Genomic DNA, 14,227 nt, shown 5'->3' with positions numbered 1-14,227 from the left:
CGAATACTCGGCGGATGGCGGCGATCAGGCTGTCGTTGGTGTTGTGGGATGTCCTGTCGTTGATATTCTCGACTTATGAACAAACGAAGTAGTCCAGCCGGGTCAGGTCAGGGGAGAAGGGGGACCAGTGAGAAAATAGTACAAAGTCGTAGCACTCCTGAAGCCAAGCCTGGGTCTGTTTGGACGTGGGCCAACTCTGAGTCCTGCTACCACACACAGGGTTTTCTAGTAGCCACCTAATTGCACCACATTCTTCAGCATATCCAGGTATACTTTGGTGCTGACTTTCAAGCAGACTTCGAAGACGTGAGGTGGCATGATGTGGCCCTCACTTAAAACCACATCAAAGACCATAACCGTGGCCAGAAACTTTGTTTTTATCATCTTGAGCACGTCCCTGATATTCGTATCAATCCAGCAATGCATTTTGAGAATGCTGGCAATGGTCTTGTTGTCATTACTTGGATCGGTAGAGAGCATGAGTTTACAGTGGCGCATCTCCGATCTCGCTCATCGAACATTGTGATAACTCTAAAGATTTATACATAACTGGCCAACTAGTAAATTGTCTGCAAAAAAAAAAAAAAGAAAAAAGAAAACCGGTTTTCATTAAACGGAAATGGATTTATGTCGTCTTTTCTGGGGCGACAATGTTATCGTTCCACGCAGTACACTTACAACAGAACATATGCGACATTACAATTCTAACACTTAGAAGAGATAATGCCTGGGACGATGGTATTATGGCAACAGAACAGATATTCCCGACATTAGGTAAAATAGAATATCTAATACAATCATAACAGAACGGATACTGCTACTATTACTTAACCCCTAACCCTACATTCCAAAAGAGGGATGTAATGCATGGGAGACAGTATCAAAAGAACAGAACAGATATTAAACTACTCACTTGAATCAAACATGACATTAGTTTAAAATATTAAAGTCAACTAAATTGAGCATTAATAGAACAATTAATACAACCCCCCCCAAAAAAAACAGCATTTTGGCTTTAGCCAGACAAATACCAAATCAGCGATTCTTCAGATTCAGTGTAATATGCAGTAATGCTTGTGAAAATAAAATAAAAAACTTTGTTACGTACATACCAGCTAGGTCAAAAAAAGTACAGTACGCCAAATATAACGCAAGTTCATAAAGTATTTTTGTTTTAAAAAATAAGATCAAATTTTATCGGAAAAAATGTGTTGACGGCTATTTTCGGCTTTCTTAAAGGCATAAACTTTAATTCCATCAAGGGAACACCGCAGCTCCCACTCCCCAATAGCTTTCTAAATTTGCAAAGGGTTGATTTGTTTTTTTTTTAAGCATAAAAGCTTGATGAATTTTTTTTTTTTTTTTTTTTACACAGTGATCACCACTTATCAAGGCCCGGAAGCCACTCAGGGATAAGGGTTATTGCAAGTACATCACGTTAGTGAGGAGATTTTATGAAGTGTTTAATTAGGGGGGCGGTTCATTAGGAATTTGTTAACATTAGACTTGAAGACATCCAAGTTGTAGTCCGGAGGGAAGCAGGCAGACGGAACAGAGTTCCACAGGCGTGCAGTTCTAAGAAAGAAGCTTTGCTCATGAAATCCGCGTTTTGATTTAGGCACAGATATAGAGTGGGGGAAATTTTTCACAGTGGATTCAGCTAGACGGGTGTTTTTCGTGAAAGTTTGGCGAGGGGGGACCAGGGATTGGAGTTCAGACGAGCACCTGCCATGAAAATAACGATAAAACAAGGATAGGCTCGCAACGTCTCTTCTGTGGGAGAGGGGTTGCAGGGTAGAGAAAAGGGCATCCCCCACTAAACCACGAAGTCTATTTTGTACTCTGTCAAGGCATGATAGGCTGTTTTTGGCAGCTCCTGCCCAGATATGGCAACAGTATTCCATCCTTGGCCGTACTTGGCTTTTATATAGATAGAGAATTGCATCAGTAGTGAGATATCTTCTGGAGCGGTAGAAGGATCCCACCATCTTTCCTGCGACCTTGGCAACAGACTTGATGTACGTGTTCCATTTCAGATCAGGAGTAAAGGTCAAACCCAGAAGCTTGTCAAAACACGGGGCCTCACCCAGACGAGAGCCATCCATCACAATTGATGCCAGCTGGGGATCAGAGCGTTGATGATGTAAGGATAGGAGTTTGGTTTTAGATGCATTAAAGGTAACTAGCCACATCTTCCCCCACTGAACCACGCGCTCGAGATCAGAGGAGAGAGAATCCGAGAGAACTTCGTCATTGTGAAATTTTCTTTGTTAGATATAGAGTAATACAGAGAAGCAGCACTACATCTCCCTTAGTAAAAGATTTATAATAACCAATTTATTCTTCTTAACATTTAATTGGGAGGTGACGGATAAAGGCACATGCTGACGACCTGGGTGCTCCGAGTCAAATAAAGTTCGTTCCACAAAATCACTTTCATTTAGGATGTTGGCAACCTTCACATGGTCCAGTTCTCGTAAGTATCCGATGTATTTCTAGAAAGAATTCTGACTGGAAAACTATCGGGGGAAACAATGCCAACAATTGAATCATTTGATTCACACGATATGAATGAACCTTGAATTAAATAATATCTGTTGGATAAAACATTGATTTATTAATTCTTTGACGACCGCTTTGTGTAAAATGTGTGGCTTTGCATTCTATATCCGTTTTTCTTTAGCCGAAACTTTTGTTTTAATTCCTATTAAAAAGCGAAACGAGAGTTCCATGCAAATATGTCTCTTAAAGTCTTTTAATTCTTGTGTTCTTTATTTGAATTACCGGCGCCGAATCGGCAATTAGAAATACTTTCAATCAATTATTCGTGCGACGCCTACCGTTCATTTGGGCAGGTCTCGCAATTAAAGCACAGAAAAGTCTGTTTCTTCTAAAATACATTAATTTTCAATTTATACCAAAAAATCGAGGGACAGATTTGGCTTAGTTTAAACAAATCAATATTTCAATAATGGATTTGTGTTCATTCGAAGGACATTTTTTCCTGTTAAAAGAAACCCACAGTGGAACTTAAAAATATATAGTTCGGGGTGCTACAGAAAACAATAACGCTTTCGGTTTAATGAACTGCACGAAAAATTCGACTTAAAGATTAAAGTGGGCGTTGAGAAAAGTCATTTAAAAATGCCATTTTACCAAATAAAATGACGAATAAGGAGAACTGAATAGTGGTATAAAAATAATACAGAGTTTTTTAAACGCATCCTATGAATGTTAGTTTAATTACATGAGCGCTATGTCAAAATGAAGAACAACCCTTAAAATATAACATTTCACACTTGATCATATAAAGTTGTCTTTAAAATTCATGCTGATGTTCAGGTTTTAACATATAAAACCATGTTAAGTTATTGACAGACTGATTATCTCGTAAAAAGAACGGGTAATAGTTGTAGTTCGTTTACTTAAACAATTGAATTTGTGCTCATTTTATCTCTATTCAGCCCTATTCACCCTTTACTATGTATCGAACAAATAATATAATACTTAGTTCGCTTCACTTAATTCTAACAAAGGTCCAATCAAAAATATTAGCCAGATTTGTCCAGTAGTATCCGAGATAACTTCTAGAAGTTATGTGGTATTATAACATTGTCTCTAACGCCAGGCGACACCAGCTTGGCTTGCTGGCAAACTAGGAATCAAGTGTGGTTGACACTTGGTAAGAATTCTAGATGTTCCTTTCTGTATATCGAAAAAGTAAAATTTCTCAATATTAAATGAAGATTAATGATTTTAGAACGGCTCAAGCGAATATCAACAAAATATTATAACTAGAGCTAGGACAACAGCATATTCCTTTCATTGTTTTGATTCTGAAGTGTGTATCCGTTAATATCTTATATGTTTTTATATAGAATTATGTGGTTCTCGGTTGATTAACCGTGTCTAACTGTGTCGCATATATACTCGAGAGTCAAAACAATGAAAGAATATGCTGTTGTCATAGCCCTACTTATAACAAATGTTCATACAAAATGTCATTCAAATTGGTACAGTAGTTGCAGAGAAAAAGTGGAACTAACAGAAAGATAAACAGATAGCTACAAAGAAATATAAAACATAATATATTTACAGTTTCAGACGAAGCATACATCAAGCTATCTCCCGATAAAAAATTAAAAACTTGCGAAACGTGTTCATGTTGAAGGTCGTTTAAGAGGAAAAATTGCAAAACCAATTAGATACTTTTTCTCTTTTCATAATAGTGAAAATACCCCGCAGAAACCAAACGATAACACTGGCGATGCTTTATCTCATAGAATTACACGAAAGTGGTACGTCAAGTTTAGAGCTGAAATTTTTAAGCCTTATGAACAACTGATCACAATCAACAGATGCCTACCAAATAAGCACATGAATTGAAAACTACACACATTATACAAGACAAGAACTAGCAGAAAAACGTAGCATATCATAATCAACAAGTTTTGAGAGTTTTTAAATATTAATATCAACGTACATATGTAGGCACCGCCAAAAATGGCTGCAAAATCAAGTTGTTGTTGTTTTTTAAAACGAAATTACATTTATTAAAATCCATTATTTCTGAATAACTTTTTTTTTCCAGAAAGATAAAACCCTGAATTTTATCATATAGAAAACAGAATAATGTAAAACTTTTTCTACTATTTTTAATTCAATTTTAAATGTTAAATTTTTCCAAAAAGTTAACAATTGACATTTTTTGTCTTGCACAAAAAACGTACTTAAATATTTAAAAAAAAGGGTTTTTGAAATAATTAATTAATTTATTTATTGTCTAACTAAGATTTAGGATGATTTTCTAAGAGAATATGCAAAAATATTATAATATAAGTACCTGAATTTCAAATAATTCCACTTATTCATATATTAACCAGATATTTCGCGTTGACGTAGAGTTCAGATCGACTCTGTTTACGTTTTCGTTTGATAAAAAGCAAACTTCAATGTATTATTAAGCTGAGGCTGGCCAGTACCAGATGGGTGACCATTTGTATGCGTTTGGTTTTTAATGTGTATGTGTGTGGGGGCCAGGCTCCCCAAAATGGGGGGGGGGCAATTTAAAGCAGAATAAAAAAAAATTATTTCAGCGCGTTTGGTCCACCGTAGTCGAAAGGCGGCAAACGTTTTCAAACGGGATCGAAAAAAAATGATGCTATTTTTAACACAAAGGGCACAATATTTATCGAATTTTTTTTTTTGGTATCGATTATTCAAAGCATGCCCTGTTTAATAATGGTCATGCATTATTCGGCTCGCTAAAAGAAAATTGTTAATTTATTTATCAAAAATTTTAAAATAGCTTTTTTCGTATAAATATTAAAAAAATTTTTTGTTTGTTTTGCTTAACTTAAATTAATTATTTTACTTAACATATTCACCGAATTTCACACTTCAAAACTCAAAAGCGGGATAATTAAACACAATCGAAGTTCTGATATTCAGACGTCAAAATAAGGTATGCAAACAATTTTTTTTTTTTTGAATCTATAATTCTGTCCCTTACAACAACACAATATGTTGATTTCAGTTTCAGATGATTATTTTAAGCATATTTGTTCCCACTTCAAAACAAGGGGGGGTTTGTAAGCAAAAAAATGTATATATATATAAATATCGTTTATGAAAAATAAGTACACTGTTATAAAGTTCATTCTTCTCCTAATAATCGCTGAAAATTTCGTATTGATCAGATAATTATCTGATTTTTGGTAGATTTTTAAAAAGACGGTCCGTCAAAAAGTATTGACCTGCCCCCCCACCCAGTTTTGGCGGTGCCTATACATATGTATTTAATTTACAATACGTTTAAAATTCAGAACGAACTTCCCGTACAGCCTGACCTTTCACATAAAAACATTAAATAAACAACCATTTCCAGTCAAACAAAGCAGACTAAGAAAATGTACTGTGCTTTTGCACGCTTATATATACTTTTGGATTTGTTTATATAATATTGGATTGTATTTATAACTTTGAATTGTAAATATAAATGTACACTTGTATTTTGGATTATATATATCATTTCGGTATACATGATATACTAATGGGGGTACCCGACATTGTCCGGATGTGGAGAGGTGTGTGTGTGTGTGTGTGGATGTGTGTGTGTGTGTGTGTGTGGGTGTGGGTGTGTGTGTGGGTGTGTGTGTGTGTGTGGATGTGTGTGTGTGGGTGTGTGTGTGGGTGTGTGGGTGTGTGTGTGGGTGTGTGTGTGGGTGTGTGGATGTGTGTGTGTGGGTGTGTGTGTGGGTGTGTGTGTGGGTGTGTGGGTGTCAATTGCAGTAGGAACTCCGGGTGGAGAGAGGTGTTAAAAAAGTAGCGGGGGGACAAAACAACAGTAGACAGACCGAGTGAGAGAGGGATGACAACATGGTAGTAGCGGGGCGAGGTACTCGGCGTTGCTCGGGTGTGTGTAAGTGGTGTAGTAAGGAGGGGAATCAAAACAACAATTGACACCCTTTGTGGAGAGAGATGTTAAAAATGTGGTAATAGGCAGGCACACCCGTGACGCGAAAACAGAAAAAGAAAGTGAACAAAAAAATCTGATGTTATATCAATGTTCATGACGCGACCGGAAGTTCAGAACGTTAAAATTAGGCGAAGTCAATGCAACCAACACGATGACCTGCGAAAATGGCTCGCAAAAATCGATCCGTTCTTGTACAAAACTGTCCAGTTTAGGGTTAAGGAATTAATGTTTTTGACCAATGTTACGATATTTGTCGTCCGAGATATCGAGCTTCAACTTCATACTGATCTTGTCAGGATTCTTCGTCTTTGTCGAACGTTTTTACAAGACATACATACATACATACATACATTTAAACAGGCAGGTGAGATTTATATAATAGACTAGCCTGGGTGCCCAGCGTTGCCTGGGTGTTTTGAGGTGTGTGTTGAGCAAAAAAACAAAAAAACAAATACAAAAAAAAATTGTAGTAGGCAGGCAGGCTCTAACCTGTATCGCGAAAAGGGGAAAATAACGTGAAAAGGTAACTTCTCCCCGTAGAAAAGTGCCCAGTTGAGGGTGAAGTGATTAATCCTTTTAGCCAATTTTTCGATATTTGTCGTCCGAAGGAGGGTCGAGCCTCCAAACAATACCGATTTTGTACTTTTATATAATTTAATTTAATATATATATATATATATATATATATATATATATATATATATATATATATATATATATATACTAGCAAAAGTACCCTTCGTTGACTGGGTTCAAAAACAGCCTACAGAAAATGGACTCTGATTTATGAAAGTATGATAAGTTATGAAAAGGAAGAGTTGTAAATTTGGGGTTAATTTGGGGGTATCAAAACCAAAGCAAAATATGATGAAAGTAAAAATAAAACAGATAAACCCCATAATTCGTTATCCCATACCTGTTCACACTGAAACACTTATCGCAATATTCTGTGGATCTATATTAAAAAAAAAACCTTGTTAAACTTTGTGACATATTTCAATTTTATGGAGGTCAGGTGCGAACGAACACCCCATAATTTTATTATACCATATTTCTTCAAATTTAAACATAATTATCAAAGTATACTTACGCAGATAGATATGAAAAGTCTTTATTAAAGTTTGTGTCTATTACCATTCTATGAAGGCCAGGCGCGAACGCCGACCCCACAATTTTATTATACCATTCCTAAAACATACTTATCAAAGTATTGTTATGTACATCTATATCAAAAACACTTGTAAACGTTTTTTTTTAATTTAAATTTTTTTTATTTCCATACATTGTGGACCAGGCGCGGACGAAGACCCCACAATTTTATGAACCACCGTTCTGCCAGATCAAACATACCTATTCCTGTGTCTCGATAAATCTTCTATCATTATATGTAATTATTTTTTTAAAATAGTCAACCATATAGGAGCCTATTCGTGACCAGAAACACAGACAGACAGACGTTCAGACCAAAAAATTGTCTGAGGAGTTTGGTAGAGTTCTCAAAGATCAAATCGTTGAACTTTGACCCCTTAATAGCCAAATTTTTGGCTGAAAACCGATCACATAGATTTTCCCAAATCTCAGTACCCTGTATATCAAATTTCGAGTCTGTAGACTAAAAATTTACAGAGTTATTGCGTAGGTAAATGTACACACACAGACATACAGACAGACACACATACACATGCACTTTTATAGATATATAGATAGATAGATTATTGTTCCTCCTCCTACAACCATTTCTACTACTACTTGCTCTATTCGCCTTCTTCCAGCAGATACCTTCGCTGTAACCCTCCTTTCACTACGCCTCATTCCATCTTACATATTTCCGACCCATTAAACATTTAATATACAGAACACAACAAGCAATATTACCTGTACAAAATTACCAGGACATAGATAATAAATAAGATACATTTTAAGTAAAAAAAAAAAAACATCGCTGCTTCATGTCTGTACTGGTCCGCCCAAGGGAAATTAACACGAAAAGTAAAGGAAGAAAAATATATACTGCTGTAAAACGTTAATATTGAAAATCTTTGCTAGATTTTCGGAATTCAACAATTCCTCTTTTATTAGCCATAACCTAATATTTCAATCACTGTTACGTTCATATTAAACAACAGTAAGCATACGTGTTCCATAACCGGTTATTTAACCGGTTAAATAACCGAGCTGCGTGGCGTAGAGGATAGAAGCCTTGAGCCTCTACAGTTCCAAGTGAGCATTGTCTAAAGATAGCGGTTTCAATCCCACCCAAGCACGTCAAATGCCAAATCCGTTGCCAAAGACGCTGGAAAAATGATGGAATCCTTCTATCGATTCAGTAGATATCTCACTGCTAATTTAATTCTCTACTTATACTAGAGGCAGGTACATCTAAGGATGGAGTATTGTTGCCATATCTGGGCAGGAGCTTCTAGAAAGATCTTACCCTGCCTTAACAGAGTTCAAAATAGACTTTGTAGCAGAGTAGGAATGCCCTTTTCTCTTCCATGCAACCGCTTTCTCACAGAAGAGACGTTGCGAGCCTGTATCTGCTTTATCGTTATTTTAATGGCAAGTGTTCGTCTGAGCTCAAATCTTTTCTCCCCGCCCAACTTCGCTAAACTTTCATGAGAAACACCTGTTTTGCTAAAAACACCATCAATAATTTCCCCCACACTTTATCTGTGCCTAAACCGAAACGTAGATTCCATGAACACAGCTTCTTTCTTAGAACTGCCCACACGTGGAACTGTTTTCCGTTTGCTTGCTTTCCAGCTGACTACAATATGGTCGTCTTCAAGTCCAACATAAACACATTCTCGATGAACTGTTTCCTTTTAAGTAGTTTAATTGACTAAATTTACACTACTAACTATTACTCTGATATTGTCTCCTTGACTACTGTACACTCTTTATTCTCGAGTGGCTTCTGGGCCTTGATAAGTGGGGACTTCTATGTACAAAAGTTGACAACGATGGGAAGCAGTAATTACTGGGGATACGTTATAAATTCTTATGCCGTCGCAGTCAATCACCTGAAGAAGACCAGAGGATAAGTTGGCCGGAATATGTTGAAGCAACAACTACAAAGATTAGGATAACAGTTCGCACAAAGCATTAATGCACATGTTTGAAACTTTGAATAGTTGATAAATTATTTAATCTAACGTATTCACATCAATTCAAAATAAAATACTATTGTTTTCGTGAATGAGAATGTCGAACAGTGTTGTTATGGTCAATTTTGAACGTCATCTTAGTAAAAGTTTGTAACAGCAGGAACAGCATATACTCACGTTTGAAGATTTTGAGTATCTTTGATTTGTAATCAGCGTTGATTTGTTATAGTAGTCAGTTTTTTGTCTGGATTGCCCAATCAGACGCCATCTCCTTGGCGAGCTGAACACGTGACGAAATGCATAAAATTAAAACACGGCAGTTCTCTTTTTCTTCCTGGCTCTAATTTACAATTTATTAAACGACTTGTAAATAGAGCACAGAAATGCAACATTGCGGCGGTGAGACAGGGGTTGAAGCCTGATTGACGGTGTCGGACCTATTAAATTGGAGAATTTTTAGATTCTATTGTCAATGTTAGGTGATTAAAAGCAAATTAAAACTGTGTTACAGGTCCAAATACTTATATAACAAATTTTAACACTGTAGAAGAAATATTAAGAGAGAAATCTGGTAAAGGCTTTTCGCACACAAACCGTCACTGTAACTGTAATGCATATATATATATATATATATATATATGTGTGTGTGTGTGTGTGTGTGTGTGTGTAACGGTAAACGTAAGTAGGTCCGTTCCATAGTCGGTTTTTTCCGATTTCGCTGCGGTTTGCATGATTTGTGTTAGTTAATAATCTTTCTTGGGTATGTGGCGGGTTTGCTCGGTATGCAAGTGGCTCGAGTTTCAAATCTCGAGTTTGCATATATTGAACTGATGAGCCCAAATGAGGGCGAAACTCGAGTCTTGGACTTGCGGTTTGTTGACTTTTCTTGTGAGCTGCGACGTTGTTTAACTGTGGAAATAATTATATATATATATATATATATATATATATATATATATATATATATATATATAATTCCGTGTGCTAAAACGTTTTTATCTTACAATCTCTGCGTAAATACAATAAATAGAATTCAGTGAAATGTAATCAGTCATTTGATTAGAAACCATAAAAGAATGAATAAGTAATCAAGCAACACTGGTTTTTCATATAGTCGCTCGCATATCCATCACTGAATATATGAAGATATTCGTTTTAATAAGATTTAAATAGAAAAAATAGGCGTTCATTATCAATGTCGGATCGAGAAAAACGAAACTGCATAGGTATTTAGAATATATTGATTGGCTTTGATAATAAAATATTTAAAACTGTATTACACCTAACATTTCTTCATATCTACCCTACTTAATAAATTTAAAAGAATGATATAGATAATTTTGCTTTGGATTCAACCATTAGCTAATTCATAGCAAAAATTGGGCTAATGCATCTGCTACTTGTCTCTCGCTCCTGGACAGGGTTCAAAAGAGTGTCGCCAATCTGATAGGTTCTGAACGGTTATCGAAGCTTTAACCTCTATCCCATCGACGAAATGCTGCATCCCTGCGCCTGTTTTACAAGTATTTTAATGGTGGATTCTTTGACGAACTACAAGCCCTCGTACGCCCTCGACGTAAATACCACCGACAAACCCGACAATCAGCAAAATCTCACTCTTACACATTAGAGATCCCTAGATAAAAGAAGGTCTTCTACTCTAATAGTTTCTTCCTGAGAACTGTTTGACTCTGAAACTCCCTTCCAGGTTCCTGTTTTCCCAACTGTATTGACATGCAGAAGTCCAAGTGTAATGTGAACATACATCTATCTGCTAAACTCCCTACATACGGTCCCTATAAATTATGTACCTGGTAGTAGCCCCCTACATCAAAGTGGCACTGTACCTTGTTTGAGGTGAAAAAAAACTCCTTAGTATTACTTACAGTTTAAAAATAACAGAAAAAAATTTGACTCCTTTTGTGTCATTATCTTAAGCTAATAAATCATTAATAAGATATATTTTCAAATTCTACAGCCAACAACATACATAATTAATTTTAGCTTAAACTATCACAATACGTTTTATATGAGTTAGAAATAGTATAGCTTATACCTTATTCTATGGATACGATTTACCCAATACTGCTAATGATAATGAATTCTAGTTTTAAGAAATTTCCTTACATAACTTGTACAACAGTCAAATACATTCGAAAATATGGTACTGTTACCATATCAGACGTACAGCTCTTAAGAGCATACTAAGAGCACCCTTTACTACATTAACAGGGTACGAAATTAAGTTCGAACTTCCTCTTTCTCATAGAAGAGACGTTACGAATAATTCTCTGCTCTGTTACATTTATGGTAAGTGCTCGATTGATGTCCAATCTATGGTTCCTTCCCGTAAAACGTTCGCAATAAATAATCTCATAGCTGCAACAACCACCGATAACTTCTCAAACTCTCTATCTGTACCTTAAACTTAACAAAAATTCCACAAGCAGATTTTCTTTCCTAGAATATTTCGTCTGTGGAACGCAATATCATAAGTCTGTTTCCCGGCTGACTATAACATGATAATCTTTAAATTTGATTTAATAAATTCTTATTAAGATTTCCGTTTAGATAATTAATCCTTGCGTAAGTTCCATCATGACTGATCTTGATGTCTTACCTTAGAGTTGACCACCAAAGTAAAAATATATAACTAGATAAAGAAGAGCTTTATCAAACCCAGAATTTGATTGTGTTTCTTTGATGAAAATAATCAGTGGGTATGACATACATCTTAGTATTATTTCCCGTAATTACGCTACATTTGTATACTACATTTTATTTTTTAAAGTTTACACTTAATAGGCCATTATTCTTATTTCTACAATTACAGTTCTTTTCAGTTACATTATTAATCTTATGAGGTTCACGGTTATCACGTCGTATTTTAGTGCTATTATACCCTATTATAAATGCAGCTAGGTTTTTGGAAGTAGAAACATATAGTTTAATATTACTTTTTAAAAAGCTTACTCGATTTAATATCTCTAGTAAAGTTTTTTTTTTATTAATGATGCTATAAAAATTAGGAATACCCGTGGGAATATGCTTACAGTATGATGGATCAAACCATATTACAGAACGCTTTCTATTTTTCTTATTCAAATAATGATGATTAGATTCTCTAGATTAATTTCTATCATTAGGTAATTTATTTTCATTTATATTATTATACTACTATTTTTGTTTTTATTTCTATTTTCTCCATGGTTCTGTTAAATAACACAGAACTTTTAGATAAGCTTCACTCAGTCCATGAATACATTTGTTAAAACTAATATCTTTACATTCTGATCTAGTTAGATACTCGATACGTAGACTTATTTTTATAAAACAGTGATTCATTCTAAGATAATTTAATTATTATTTAGGAGATTGGGAAAACTAAGGAATTTCGTAAACTAACGGTAGATGGTCAGAATCATTATTTAAGTAAAATAAAGTTTCGGCTTATATTAGCAAATTGTAATGGATCGTATATACCACGTGTGGTGTTCATAATCAGAGGATAACTTTCAGACGCTCCGCCCTCATACGATATGACATTGCCGATGCAGGCAACCAGCAGCGTACCGGCGAACAACGGCAAATAAGTCGTGCATATATATCGTAATATTGCTTATGTATATTGTTAATTTGATTTAATGTAATAATTTACAAAATTGACTATACTATGATTGATATCTATAGATATTTTAAGGGGAGGATTGCATTTGTACGACTGCATTCAGTATATAACCACCAAATAAGCTGTGCAAATATGTCGTAATAATGTGCTGAATCTAGACCTTCCATAGTAATATCAACACACACACACACACACACACACGCATATATATATATATATATATATATATATATATATATATATATAACTGTCTGTGATGACATGTATCGCAAGTTACTTCCGAAAATAAATTGCTCGATCACAAGTTGTACAAAAACTAATACAAAGTATTTTACTTAAAAACTCTACGAATTTGGATTAGGAACATATACTGGTATTACAACACAGACATATACTATAATTTATAGTTTTTAAATAAAAATTGTGCCAAACACATTAGTCTTTATTATAGAGCGAGGGATAACTTATATAGAAAACGGTATATTTTAGATGTCTCCAAGTATCTGCAAAATAGGCTCTCTCTGTCTATTGGTCTGCCACTCTGATGTTTCCAGTAAAGGTAGCATTTTTCTCACTTCTCATGCTTTGTTTATGAGTGAGCAAACTTACAAAAAATGTCAATCGTCGTAGGATTATTTTATGCGAAACCGTGCGTATACAATTGCTTTGTAGGTTAATTTAAAAAAAAATCTTTTACAAACAAATCATATGTAAATAATAATCAAGTGCTACTAACTTCGGGTCAAAGTTGATCTGGGAGTAATGGTGCTTAATGAGTCATTGCACAATCCCCTAAACTCTCAAATCAAGATTATATCACTCGGTACAGTCTTGTCTCACATCAAAATCAGTCATGTTATTCTTCAACATTTTATACAGCATAATCACGTTGGGTATAGTTAGATCATAGAAGTTTTGTAATGGGTGACCATTTTGAAATACCAGTGTGAGGAGTTCAACACGCTCTAAAATTTGAAACTTTAAATAAATAAATATCTGTTTATTTAAAGATAT

General features: G+C 35.1%; 1 protein-coding gene across 3 annotated transcripts in view; it reads right to left on the bottom strand.

The window, feature by feature from the left end:
- Positions 1-14,227, bottom strand: part of LOC145297688 (metabotropic glycine receptor-like) — a 1,009,734-nt gene that overhangs the window by 425,394 nt on the left and 570,113 nt on the right. The window lies entirely within an intron of this gene.

Source organism: Euprymna scolopes, chromosome 18, assembly GCF_053919585.1.
Source record: "Euprymna scolopes isolate OS-2025 chromosome 18, ASM5391958v1, whole genome shotgun sequence".
Taxonomy (NCBI): Eukaryota; Metazoa; Mollusca; class Cephalopoda; order Sepiida; family Sepiolidae; genus Euprymna; species Euprymna scolopes.
This window is presented reverse-complemented; position numbering and strand designations above follow the sequence as displayed.